Source organism: Mytilus californianus, unplaced genomic scaffold (genome assembly GCF_021869535.1).
Source record: "Mytilus californianus isolate M0D057914Y unplaced genomic scaffold, xbMytCali1.0.p SCAF_5, whole genome shotgun sequence".
In the NCBI taxonomy this organism is placed as follows: domain Eukaryota; kingdom Metazoa; phylum Mollusca; class Bivalvia; order Mytilida; family Mytilidae; genus Mytilus; species Mytilus californianus.
In genome coordinates this window covers 38497582-38509784 of record NW_026262701.1, presented here as the reverse complement: position 1 = coordinate 38509784, position 12203 = coordinate 38497582, and the positions used below count along the sequence as shown (strand labels likewise).

At 32.8% G+C, this 12203-nt stretch overlaps 1 long non-coding RNA gene across 1 annotated transcript; it reads left to right on the top strand.

The window, feature by feature from the left end:
- Positions 1–1022: 1022 nt before the first annotated feature.
- LOC127701909 (uncharacterized) lies at positions 1023–4128 on the top strand. The gene is made up of 2 exons (XR_007982245.1): positions 1023–1449; positions 1616–4128. It is a non-coding gene; the product is annotated as an uncharacterized LOC127701909 (long non-coding RNA).
- The last annotated feature ends 8075 nt before the right edge of the window (positions 4129–12203 follow it).

Here is a 12203-nt window from a genome sequence, read left to right as displayed (position 1 = left end):
TTCTTTGATATGCTGAATCTAACCATGTATTTAGATTTTGGATATTGGACCATAATAGGTGAATGTCCAATTTAAAATTTTTAAGTTCTTAGACCACATTCATTCTGTGTCAGAAATTTATGCTGTGTCAAATATTTAATCACAATCCAAATGCAAAGCTGTATCAAGCTTGAATGTTGTGTCCATACTTGCCCCAACTGTTCAGGGTTCAACCTCTGCGGTCGTATCAAGCTGCGCCCTGCGGAGCATTTTATTTAATCATATAGCTGAATTGGTGAAACTTTTTATCTTTTATCTTAGATGTTTAAAATTATTACTTCTGCCAAAGTTACTCATTTTACTGTACATTAATTTGCATTGCAATTAACAATTACTTTGAAGGCTGTAAAAGCTATTAATTCAATTCAATTCAAAGTATCGTATATTATTATTCAAACATCAATGGACATTTACACAAAGGTATTGGACAAAAGGCAAACAACCTATACAAATCTTTTCCCATACAATATAGACTAAATAATCTGATATTATTTTATATAGTTCTGATAATTCATGTATCATTCATTATTGTTGTGGGGGCCTTAGTTGCCGAGTGGTCTAAGTAGTCGAACAACTGTACCGCTAGCCTGTCAACACCGAGGTTGTGAGTTCCAATCCCGCAAGTGGCAGGTGCTCTCGACTCCAATCATAATTGACTAAGATTGTTAGTTTTCCTACGAAAGGTCGATGGTTCTCTCTGGGCACTCAGGCTTTGTCCACTAATAAAAACTGACCGCCACGAAACAGCACAATAGTGTTGAAAATGGCGTTAAAACACTAGTCAATCAATCAATTATAATAGTGAGTCAGGGAAGACAATCCCCCTTCTTGAATATTTTTTTGAATATATAATAAGAAGTTGTTAATGAGCTCTAAGTAAAAGCTAAAATTGATGTGTAGCTTTATTATCTGTAATTCGGTGAGCTTGCCCCTTCTAAATCTTTTATTGTCATTTTAAATTTTCTTTGACAATAATAATTTTGACATTATAGTGTTCACCACACAATTGAATTTAAAAGTTCACAATTTCCAAACTTTTTATTATATATATTATTTAGAGATATATGATATGGATGAAATTTGTCTGTTTATTTTCCATCTAAAAAGAAATTTGCACAAAATAAGAAAACAAAGTACTATTATTTACTAACAATACAGACTGTTAATTCACATTTATAAAATTTTGACATTATTAATGTAAATCTTCTACATCTTTCTTGCTGACTTTGCAGCAATTTTGTTTTGTGATCTCAGTTTCAGCTCACCTGGCCCAAAGGGCCAAGTGAGCTTTTCTCATCACTTGGCGTCTGTAGTCGTTGTCCGTCGTCGTTAACTTTTTACATTTTGAACTTCTTCTAGCGAACCACTGAATGGAATGAAACCAAACATGGCATGAATGTTCCTTATGAGGTGCTGACCAAGTGTTGTTACTTTGAAGTCGATCCATCATTCAAGATGGCCGCCAGCGGGGGACTTAGTTTAACATAGGACCCTATGGGAAATACATACAAATGTCTTCTTTTAGAGAACCACTGAATGGAATGAAACCAAACATGGCATGAATATTCCTTATGAGGTGCTGACCAAGTGTTGCTATTTGAAGCCGATTCATAATCGAAGATGGCCGCCAGCGGGGGACTTAAATTAATATAGGACCCTATGGGAAATATTTACAAATGTCTTCTTTTAGAGAACCACTGAATGTAATGAAACCAAACATGGATGTTCCTTATGAGGTGCTGACCAAGTGTTGTTACTTTGAAGCCGAGCCATAATCCAAGATGGCCGCCAGCAGCGGACTTACTTTAACATAGGACCCTTTGGGAAATACATACAAATGTTTTCTTTTAGAGAACCACTGAATGGAATGAAACCAAACATGGTATGAATGTTCCTTATGAGGTGCTGACCAAGTGTTGTTACTTTGAAGCTGATCCATAATCCAAGATGGCCGCCAGCGGGGGACTTAGTTTAACATAGGACCCTTTGGGAAATACATACAAATGTTTTCTTTTAGAGAACCACTGAATGGAATGAAACCAAACATGACATGAATGTTCCTTATGAGGTGCTGACCAAGTGTTGTTACTTTGAAGCCGATCCATCATCCAAGATGGCCGCCAGCTTGGGACAATGTTTAACAAAGGACCCTATGGACAATACATACAAATGTCTTCTTTTAGAGAACCACTGAATGGATTGAAACCAAACATAGCATGAATGTTCCTTATGAGGTGCTGACTAAGTGTTGTTACTTTGAAGCTAATCCTTCATTCACGATGGCTGCCAGCAGGAGGACTTCCTTTAGCATAAGACCCTATGGGAAATACATACAAATGTCTTCTTTTAGAGAACCACTGAATGGAATGAAACTAAACATGGCATGAATGTTCCTTATGAGGTGCTGACCAAGTGTTGTTACTTTGAAGTCGATCCATCATTAAAGATGGCCGCCAGCGGGGGACTTAGTTTAACATAGGACCCTATGGGAAATACATACAAATGTCTTCTTTTAGAGAACCATTGAATGGAATGAAACCAAACATGGCATAAATGTTTCTTATGAGGAGCTGATGAAGTGTTGCTACTTTGTTGCCGATTTACTGTTCAAGATGGCCACCGGGAATTTTTATTAAACTACAGGGCCAATATTAAACCAAATTTGGCCTCACTCATTATTAGGGTATCTGTTGTGATTTTAATCTATTCCAAAACAAAAGTAGAATCAGGTGAGCGACACAGGCTCTTGAGAGCCTCTAGTTATGATATATTTATATAATGGAAGATCCAAGATTCACAATTAGGAACAAACAAAATCTGTGTTATTTTCTACTTGCGAAAATATGTGTTAGTTTCTACTTGCGAAAATAAATAAAAAATTAGTTGGTTTCTGTTGTGGTAGAATAATTACTATTAGTTTTAATTATGCAAATTTCATCCTGTCAAAATTTTACTTGAATAAAAACATTGTTGTTTTTTTCAATGCTTAAAATGTTATTTAGCTCGAAAAATATTTCAAATGCCAAATGGTTAATAGTTTGACCATAAGATCACAACTTTAAAATTAGCATAGATAATGTATGTAACATGCTATAAACATAGCAGATCTGTGTTCCTATAGACAGAAGATCAGAAAAAAATGTCACACACTTTCAGTATTTTAAGAGTGGTTGTTTAATTTGGCCACGAATTACTTTGCATTTTTTGCTCACCTGGCCCATAGGTCTTGTCTTCTATTGTTTTTTCCCAAAACAAAAGGATCAAAAACTGTCATTTAAGGGCACAAAAAGAGTTGACCAACAATTTCAGCAATATGAACTTGTTTAAAGATTTTGCCTTGTGGATCATTTTTCTATTTAAAGCTTTTCTGTATCTATATTATAGTTTCAAGATACTAGGCAAAAAAAGATAAAAAAAAATAAAAATCATCATTAAAGAGCAACAACTCCAGTAAGAAGTAAACTGATGATTTCGGCCTTGATGACATATTTCAAGGTCTTGTTTTGCTGATTATTTTTGCCAATTAAAATATCTATTTGTCTATTATAGTTTTAAGGATAATAGGCAAACATGCAAAAAATTAAAATTTGTCATTAAAGGGTAATAACTCCTTATAATAATTCGTCTGACAGTTTTGATGTAAATAGACAGTAGATAGATATCAACATTCTAAACTTTTAGGACAATGTCAGATTTTCTTGATCTGTAGTGGTTGATAATTTGCCTGTGTTCTATTTTTACCAATGTTGGCAATGTTTGTTGGCAGATTTGGTCATTGCACACACTTGTTAAACTATACTCACCAATGATTGTGGCCATGTTTGGTTAATTTTGGGCCAGGTGAGCTAAAAAAAACTTATGATGTGGAAATGACCAAGATTGTTTCAAAGCTATGTTACATATATCAATTGCAAGACAAAACAACTTCTTACCAGGTTGCAATTATTTGTTATATACAAGTATAAACTAAAATGCGAGTTCTTGTTTTTTAGGTTTGAAAGTTGAATAGTGTCTTTTCGAGAAAGATTTGATAATTATTACTTAATGATTGTGCCAAATTAAATTATTAAATACAGAAAATCAGTTCAATGGTTAATTTCTTGTATTCAATTAAATTAACCAGAGCTGGCTTGGTATATATGGCTGTTACAATAACAGGGTTATATAATTTAATAATTGCTTAATAATTATTGGGGTTCTTTGATATGCCGAATCTAATCATGTATTTAGATTTTAGAATTTTGGGCCCTGTTTTGAAATTGGTTCGCATTAAGGTCCTAAGGGTCCTAAATTAAACTTAGTTTTATTTTAACAAAAAATTAATTCTTGGGGTTTCTTGATATGCTGAATGTTTTAGATTTTTTATTTTGGGCACAGTTTGCAAGTGGATCCAAATGGGGGTCTAAAATTAAACTTTGTTTAATTCAACAAAAATTGAATTCTTAGGATTCTTTGATATGCTTAATCTAACCGTGTATATAGATTTTTGAATAATGGGCCCCGTTATCAAATTGGTCCGAATTGAGGTCCAAAGGGTCCAAAATTAAAGTTTGTTTGATTTCATCAAAAACTGAATTCTTGGAGTTCTTTGCTATGCTGAATCTAACCATGTAATTAGATTTTAGATATTAGACCATGAAAGGTTAAAGTCCAATTTCAAATTTTTAAGCTCTTTAACCACATTCATCCTGAGTCAGAAACCTATGCTGTGTCAAATATTTAACCACAATCCAAATTCAGAGCTGCATCAAGCTTGAATGTTGTGTCCATACTTGCCCAAACTGTTCAGGGTTTGACCTCTGCGGTATTATCAAACTGCGCCCTTTGGAGCATTTTATTGAAAATAATTGATCCACAGTCCACCCACAACTTCTACGTAGCTAAATTTGTTTTTCTGTCCTGAGTTTAAGAGCTTGCACATTTGCATATGCAGCTTATATATAAGTGTTCTACAAGCAGGTTCAACATAATAGCTAATAAAGCTACATAAATCACTTGTTTGAGTGCAGACACAGAATTTCACAAGGTAGTAAAGGTTAATTATGACATGGGTTAATAGATATAAGAAGATGTGGTATGAGTGCCAATGAGACAACTCTCCATCCAAGTCACAATTTGTAAAAGTAAACCATTATAGGTCAAAGTACGGTCTTCAACACAGAGCCTTGGCTCACACCGAACAGCAAGCTTTAAAGGGCCCCAAAAATGACAAGTGTAAAACCATTCAAACGGGAAAACAAACTGTCTAATCTATATAAAAAACGAGATACACTTATGAACCAAATCTACAAACGACAACTACTGAACATCAGATTCCTGACTTAGGACAGGTGCAAACAAATGCAGCGGGTTTAAGCATTTTAATAGGTACCAACCTTCACCCTTTTCTGAAACAATAGTGTAACATCACAACATAGAAAGACACACTATAAAATATCAATTGAAATGGCTTAACTCAATCAAAAGACATATTAACACAAGTGAACGAATAAATTTGATCTATTACTCAATGGAAATACAAAATCAATAAAATAAGGGGTTAGATGTTAAACAATTTCAGAAAAACAACCATAACCTTGAATTAAATGCCGCCAAATAGAATAATGGACACAGGTGAATGAAAATAATTTTGTAGTAAGGTATACAGTATAAATAGAGAATGGAAATATTTTTTACAAAATAAATAATTTTGTTGTTCCTAGTACGAGAACAGAAGTGAAAATTTATAGTCATAACAAACACTTATCAAAGCTGTTATATATAAAAAAAAATAGAGAGACCAGATATAACATTAAATAAGTAAACATCAAATAACAAAAAAGCATTACAAATTGTATCAACAGGTCAAATTAACTAGAAAGTACGATTTGAGAGTACTTGCGGTTACTGAAAGTTAGTTAAAAGCCAAAACAATTGATAATAAAAAATCATGCATCAGAGACTAAAATCAACTAAAACACATCCCGGGGATTTAGTATTTTAACGTCATGGACAGTCAAAGAAGACATGACTTGTGCAATGCCAAAAATAAAAGTATCGACAGGCAGTAGGATAGTTAAGAGTTAACCTCTATATAGAAAAAATGAAAGTGGATGTGTATTTATACATCCCGTTTGAAAAGAATACAAATTTAGTTATGTTTTAATTTGCTGATGACAAAATCATATTTGTGCCAATATAAACTATATTCAAAGATCTAATTTCAACATTGGTTAAGTTTACATCTAAGTTAATGTTTAAAAGTTCATACATTCTGTAGACATTGCTCACTTATTAAGATTAGACGATTTTCTCGTTCCGATTCTAGTGCAGTACATGAGATCAGGAAGTGTTCTATAGTTTCTCTTTACTACAGATTTTACAGGTAGCAGGTACCTCACTTTTGTTGAATTTGGCTCTATTTGACTGTAGTATGTAAATTCCTTTTGTAATTTATGTTCTGATAGGTATTCTGTTGATGTCTCTACAGTTTGAGTTGATTGTTGTAAGGATTGGAGGAATTGCTTTGATCTTATATGCACTTGATATGTGTTGTAAACTTGAATAACCCTCAGAGTTGTAATTTATCTTTTCACTCCTTTTTATCAGATTACTCCATTGTAATTTTCCAACAGGATATATTAAGAATTTCTGGCAGTCAGACAAATCATATTTTAGCCTATTTTCTTTACTGCAATGAACCAGCTTTTACTTTGATGTGATTTTAATTGTAGCTGTCTTTCTGTCAATCTCCATTCATATTGATGTTTTCTTGGCTTTGGTGATGATTCCAAAAATTGTTAGAGCGTTAAGGTGTATTTCAGCTTTAATTGGTAGAAAGTAAAATAACAATAATACCGGACTCCAAGGAAAATTCAAAACGGAAAGTCCCTTATAGAATGACAATGACGAAGTTAAGGAAAAACATGACTACTGGGTAGGCTCCATAAAGCAGAAAGCAGAAACTTTGAACTAGAGTAAACTATAAAGACCATGAACAAGAGAATATATTTACTTGAAAATCAAAAACACCAATAAATGTACATCTAATAACATTAACAGTAGTACTGATGACCTCATTTTAGCAGTCAGAGACAAAATTACCCGCTTTGTAATTCGTAAAGTTGAGAACTAGCTTGAAAAGTTGAATATCACTGCAAACTATACATATACTACTAACAGAGATGATGAAAAAGGCCAATAATTATTGGGTAAAACGTATGAATCCAGAATGTATCCTACATTAGCATATTTTGAAATGAGCTATACAGTAGGACAATTTCATCCTATAGCAAGAACTGTAGATGCAAACATCAGAGATATTTCGAGGATACTAGTCTGGCAGTACGGCTAAAATTGCTACTGGTACACACATTCTCCAAACAAATAGAGCCGCCTTTAATCCAAACAAAATAGATGTAGTCTGTACGCTCTGCAATTGTAGCGAAGAGACGCTTGCTCATTTTCTGCTTGGTTGTACCCAGCTAGAATATATACGTAAACATATTCTTGAAAAGATCACCAACCCTTCTAGCCTGCTTTTTGCTAAATATAGCAATTCAGTAGAAATAGATCTTCTAACTGTTGTAGTGAATCCATATACTTACTGTATCAACTCAGCACATAAAGAGCTTACTATTGACATTAATACTCATTTAGAACCCCTGTGTAGATATCTTATCTATAGATTACACAATTAACGGTACGAATTTTAAGATCGGACATACTCCTTTTATATATATTCCTATGGAGCTGGTGTAAATATTTTGTGGAGAATATTCGGTGTTTTTATTTATACGTTTATACCGTACTCCTGGTTCCAGGAGGTGTGCCTTGATTGGCAGAAGATATTAACAGAAACAGAATGGTAAAAGCAAAAGCTCAAACACATCAAACGAATTGGAAACAACTGTCATATTCCTGACTTGGTACAGACATTTTCTTATGTAGAAAATGGTGGATTAAACCTGGTTGTGTAGCTAGCTAAACCTATCACTTGTATGACAGTCGCATAAAATTCCATTATATTGACAACAATGTGTGAACAAAACAAACTGACATAAAAGGTAAAAATGTCAAAAATAGGGGTACAGCAGTCAACATTGTTTTATAATCTTAATCACTATAAAAACATACAAATGTGTCAACAACAAAAAAACATCGTAAGGGTTCCGCGGAACCCAATGTCTCGCCTACTTTTGCTGTTAATAATCGCAGGCTCAATAAAAATGAGGAAAAAAAATAATAACAATATTCCTTTCGATACAATCTTTTGATTGTAAGAAGCTTCTGTCCAAGATCTATCTGCCCTGAAATTTTCAGATGAATCGGACAACCCGTTGTTAGGTTGCTGCCCCTGAATTAGTAATTTTAAGGAAATTTTGCCTTATTTGGTTATTATCTTGAATATTATTATAGATAGAGATAAACTGTAAACAGCAATAATGTTCAGCAAAGTAAGTTCTACAAATAAGTCAACATGACCAAAATGGTCAGTTGACCCCTTAAGGAGTTATTGCTCTTTTATAGTCAATTTTTAACAATTTTTCGTAAATTTTTGTTATCTTTTACAAAAATCTTCTCCTCTGAAACTAATAAGATGAATTTAACTAAAGTTGTAAACAATCATCATTAGGGTATGTAGTTTAAAAATTTATGGCCGACATGGCTAATAATAGTACATAGGGTAAAATGCAGTTTTTGGCTCATATATCTAAACCCAAAGCATTTCTAGCAAATCTTTCAAAAACAAAATTGTTCATTAGGTCAAGATCTATCTGCCCTTAAATTTTCAGACCATTCAGGCAACCCGTTGTTGGGTTGCTGCCCCTGAATTGGTAAATTTTAGAAATTTTTTCAGCTTTTGGTTATTATCTTGAATATTATTATAGATAGAGATAAACTGTAAAGAGCAATAATGTACAGCAAAGTAAGACCTACAAATAAGTCACATGACCAAAATGGTCAATTGACCCCTTAAGGAGTTATTGCCCTTTATAATAAATTTTTAACAATTTTCATAAATTTTGTAAATTTTTACAAAATAATTTCCACTGAAACTACAAGGCCAAGTTCATTATAGATAGAGATAATTGTAAGCATCAAGAATGTTCAGTAAAGTAAGATCTACAAACACATCACCATCACCAAAACACAATTTTGTCATGAATCCACCTGTGTCCTTTGTTTAATATGCACATAGACCAAGGTGAGCGACACAGGCTCTTTAGAGCCTCTAGTTTAGGTTTGAAAGTTGAATAGTGTCTTTTCGAGAAAGATTTGATAATTATTACTTAATGATTGTGCCAAATTAAATTAATAAATACAGAAAATCAGTTCAATGGTTAATTTCTTGTATTCAATTAAATTAACCAGAGCTGGCTTGGTATATATGGCTGTTAGAATAACAGGGTTATATAATTTAATAATTGCTTAATAATTATTGGGGTTCTTTGATATGCCGAATCTAATCATGTATTTCGATTTTAGAATTTTGGGCCCTGTTTTGAAATTGGTTCGCATTAAGGTCCTAAGGGTCCTAAATTAAACTTAGTTTTATTTTAACAAAAAATTAATTCTTGGGGTTTCTTGATATACTGAATGTTTTAAATTTTTTTATTTTGGGCACAGTTTGCAAGTGGATCCAAATGGGGGTCTAAAATTAAACTTTGTTTTATTCAACAAAAATTGAATTCTTAGGATTCTTTGATATGCTTAATTTAACCCTATATATAGATTGTTGAATAATGGGCCCTGTTATCAAATTGGTCCGAATTGAGGTCCAAAGGGTCCAAATTAAACTTGGTTTTATTTTTAAAAAAAAATTAATTCTTGGGGTTTCTTGATATGCTGAATGTTTTAGATTTTTTATTTTGGGCACAGTTTGCAAGTGGATCCAAATGGGGGTCTAAAATTAAACTTTGTTTAATTCAACAAAAATTGAATTCTTAGGATTCTTTGATATGCTTAATCTAACCGTGTATATAGATTTTTGAATAATGGGCCCCGTTATCAAATTGGTCCGAATTGAGGTCCAAAGGGTCCAAAATTAAAGTTTGTTTGATTTCATCAAAAACTGAATTCTTGGAGTTCTTTGCTATGCTGAATCTAACCATGTATTTAGATTTTAGATATTAGACCATGAAAGGTTAAAGTCCAATTTCAAATTTTTAAGCTCTTTAACCACATTCATCCTGAGTCAGAAACCTATGCTGTGTCAAAAATTTAACCACAATCCAAATTCAGAGCTGTATCAAGCTTGAATGTTGTGTCCATACTTGCCCAAACTGTTCAGGGTTTGACCTCTGCGATATTATCAAACTGCGCCCTTTGGAGCATTTTATTGAAAATAATTGATCCACAGTCCACCCACAACTTCTACGTAGCTAAATTTGTTTTTCTGTCCTGAGTTTAAGAGCTTGTACATTTGCATATGCAGCTTATATATAAGTGTTCTACAAGCAGGTTCAACATAAGAGCTAATAAAGCTACATAAATCACTTGTTTGAGTGCAGACACAGAATTTCACAAGGTAGTAAAGGTTAATTATGACATGGGTTAATAGATATAAGAAGATGTGGTATGAGTGCCAATGAGACAACTCTCCATCCAAGTCACAATTTGTAAAAGTAAACCATTATAGGTCAAAGTACGGTCTTTAACACAGAGCCTTGGCTCACACCGAACAGCAAGCTTTAAAGGGCCCCAAAAAATGACAAGTGTAAAACCATTCAAACGGGAAAACAAACTGTCTAATCTATATAAAAAACGAGATACACTTATGAACCAAATCTACAAACGACAACTAATGAACATCAGATTCCTGACTTAGGACAGGTGCAAACAAATGCAGAGGGTTTAAACATTTTAATAGGTACCAACCTTCACCCTTTTCTGAAACAATAGTGTAACATCACAACATAGAAAGACACACTATAAAATATCAATTGAAATGGCTTAACTCAATCAAAAGACATATTAACACAAGTGAACGAATAGATTTGATCTATGACTCAATGTAAATACAAAATCAATAAAATAAGGGGTTAGATGTTAAACAATTTCAGAAAAACAACCATAACCTTGAATTAAATGCCGCCAAATAGAATAATGTACACAGGTGAATGAAAATAATTTTGTAGTAAGGTATACAGTATAAATAGAGAATGGAAATAATTTTTACAAAATAAATAATTTTGTTGTTCCTAGTACGAGAACAGAAGTGAAAATTTATAGTCATACCAAACACTTATCAAAGCTGTTATATATAAAAAAAAAAATAGAGAGACCAGATATAACATTAAATAAGTAAACATCAAATAACAAAAAAGCATTACAAATTGTATCAACAGGTCAAATTAACTAGAAAGTACGATTTGAGAGTACTTGCGGTTACTGAAAGTTAGTTAAAAGCCAAAACAATTGATAATAAAAAATCATGCATCAGAGACTAAAATCAACTAAAACACATCCCGGGGATTTAGTATTTTAACGTCATGGACAGTCAAAGAAGACATGACTTGTGCAATGCCAAAAATAAAAGTATCGACAGGCAGTAGGATAGTTAGGAGTTAACCTCTATATAGAAAAAATGAAAGTGGATGTGTATTTATACATCCCGTTTGAAAAGAATACAAATTTAGTTATGTTTTAATTTGCTGATGACAAAATCATATTTGTGCCAATATAAACTATATTCAAAGATCTAATTTCAACATTGGTTAAGTTTACATCTAAGTTAATGTTTAAAAGTTCATACATTCTGTAGACATTGCTCACTTATTAAGATTAGACGATTTTCTCGTTCCGATTCTAGTGCAGTACATGAGATCAGGAAGTGTTCTATAGTTTCTCTTTACTACAGATTTTACAGGTAGCAGGTACCTCACTTTTGTTGAATTTGGCTCTATTTGACTGTAGTATGTAAATTCCTTTTGTAATTTATGTTCTGATAGGTATTCTGTTGATGTCTCTATAGTTTGAGTTGATTGTTGTAAGGATTGGAGGAATTGATTTGATCTTATATGCACTTGATATGTGTTGTAAACTTGAATAACCCTCAGAGTTGTAATTTATCTTTTCACTCCTTTTTATCAGATTACTCCATTGTAATTTTCCAACAGGATATATTAAGAATTTCTGGCAGTCAGACAAATCATATTTTTAACCTATTTTCTTTACTGCAA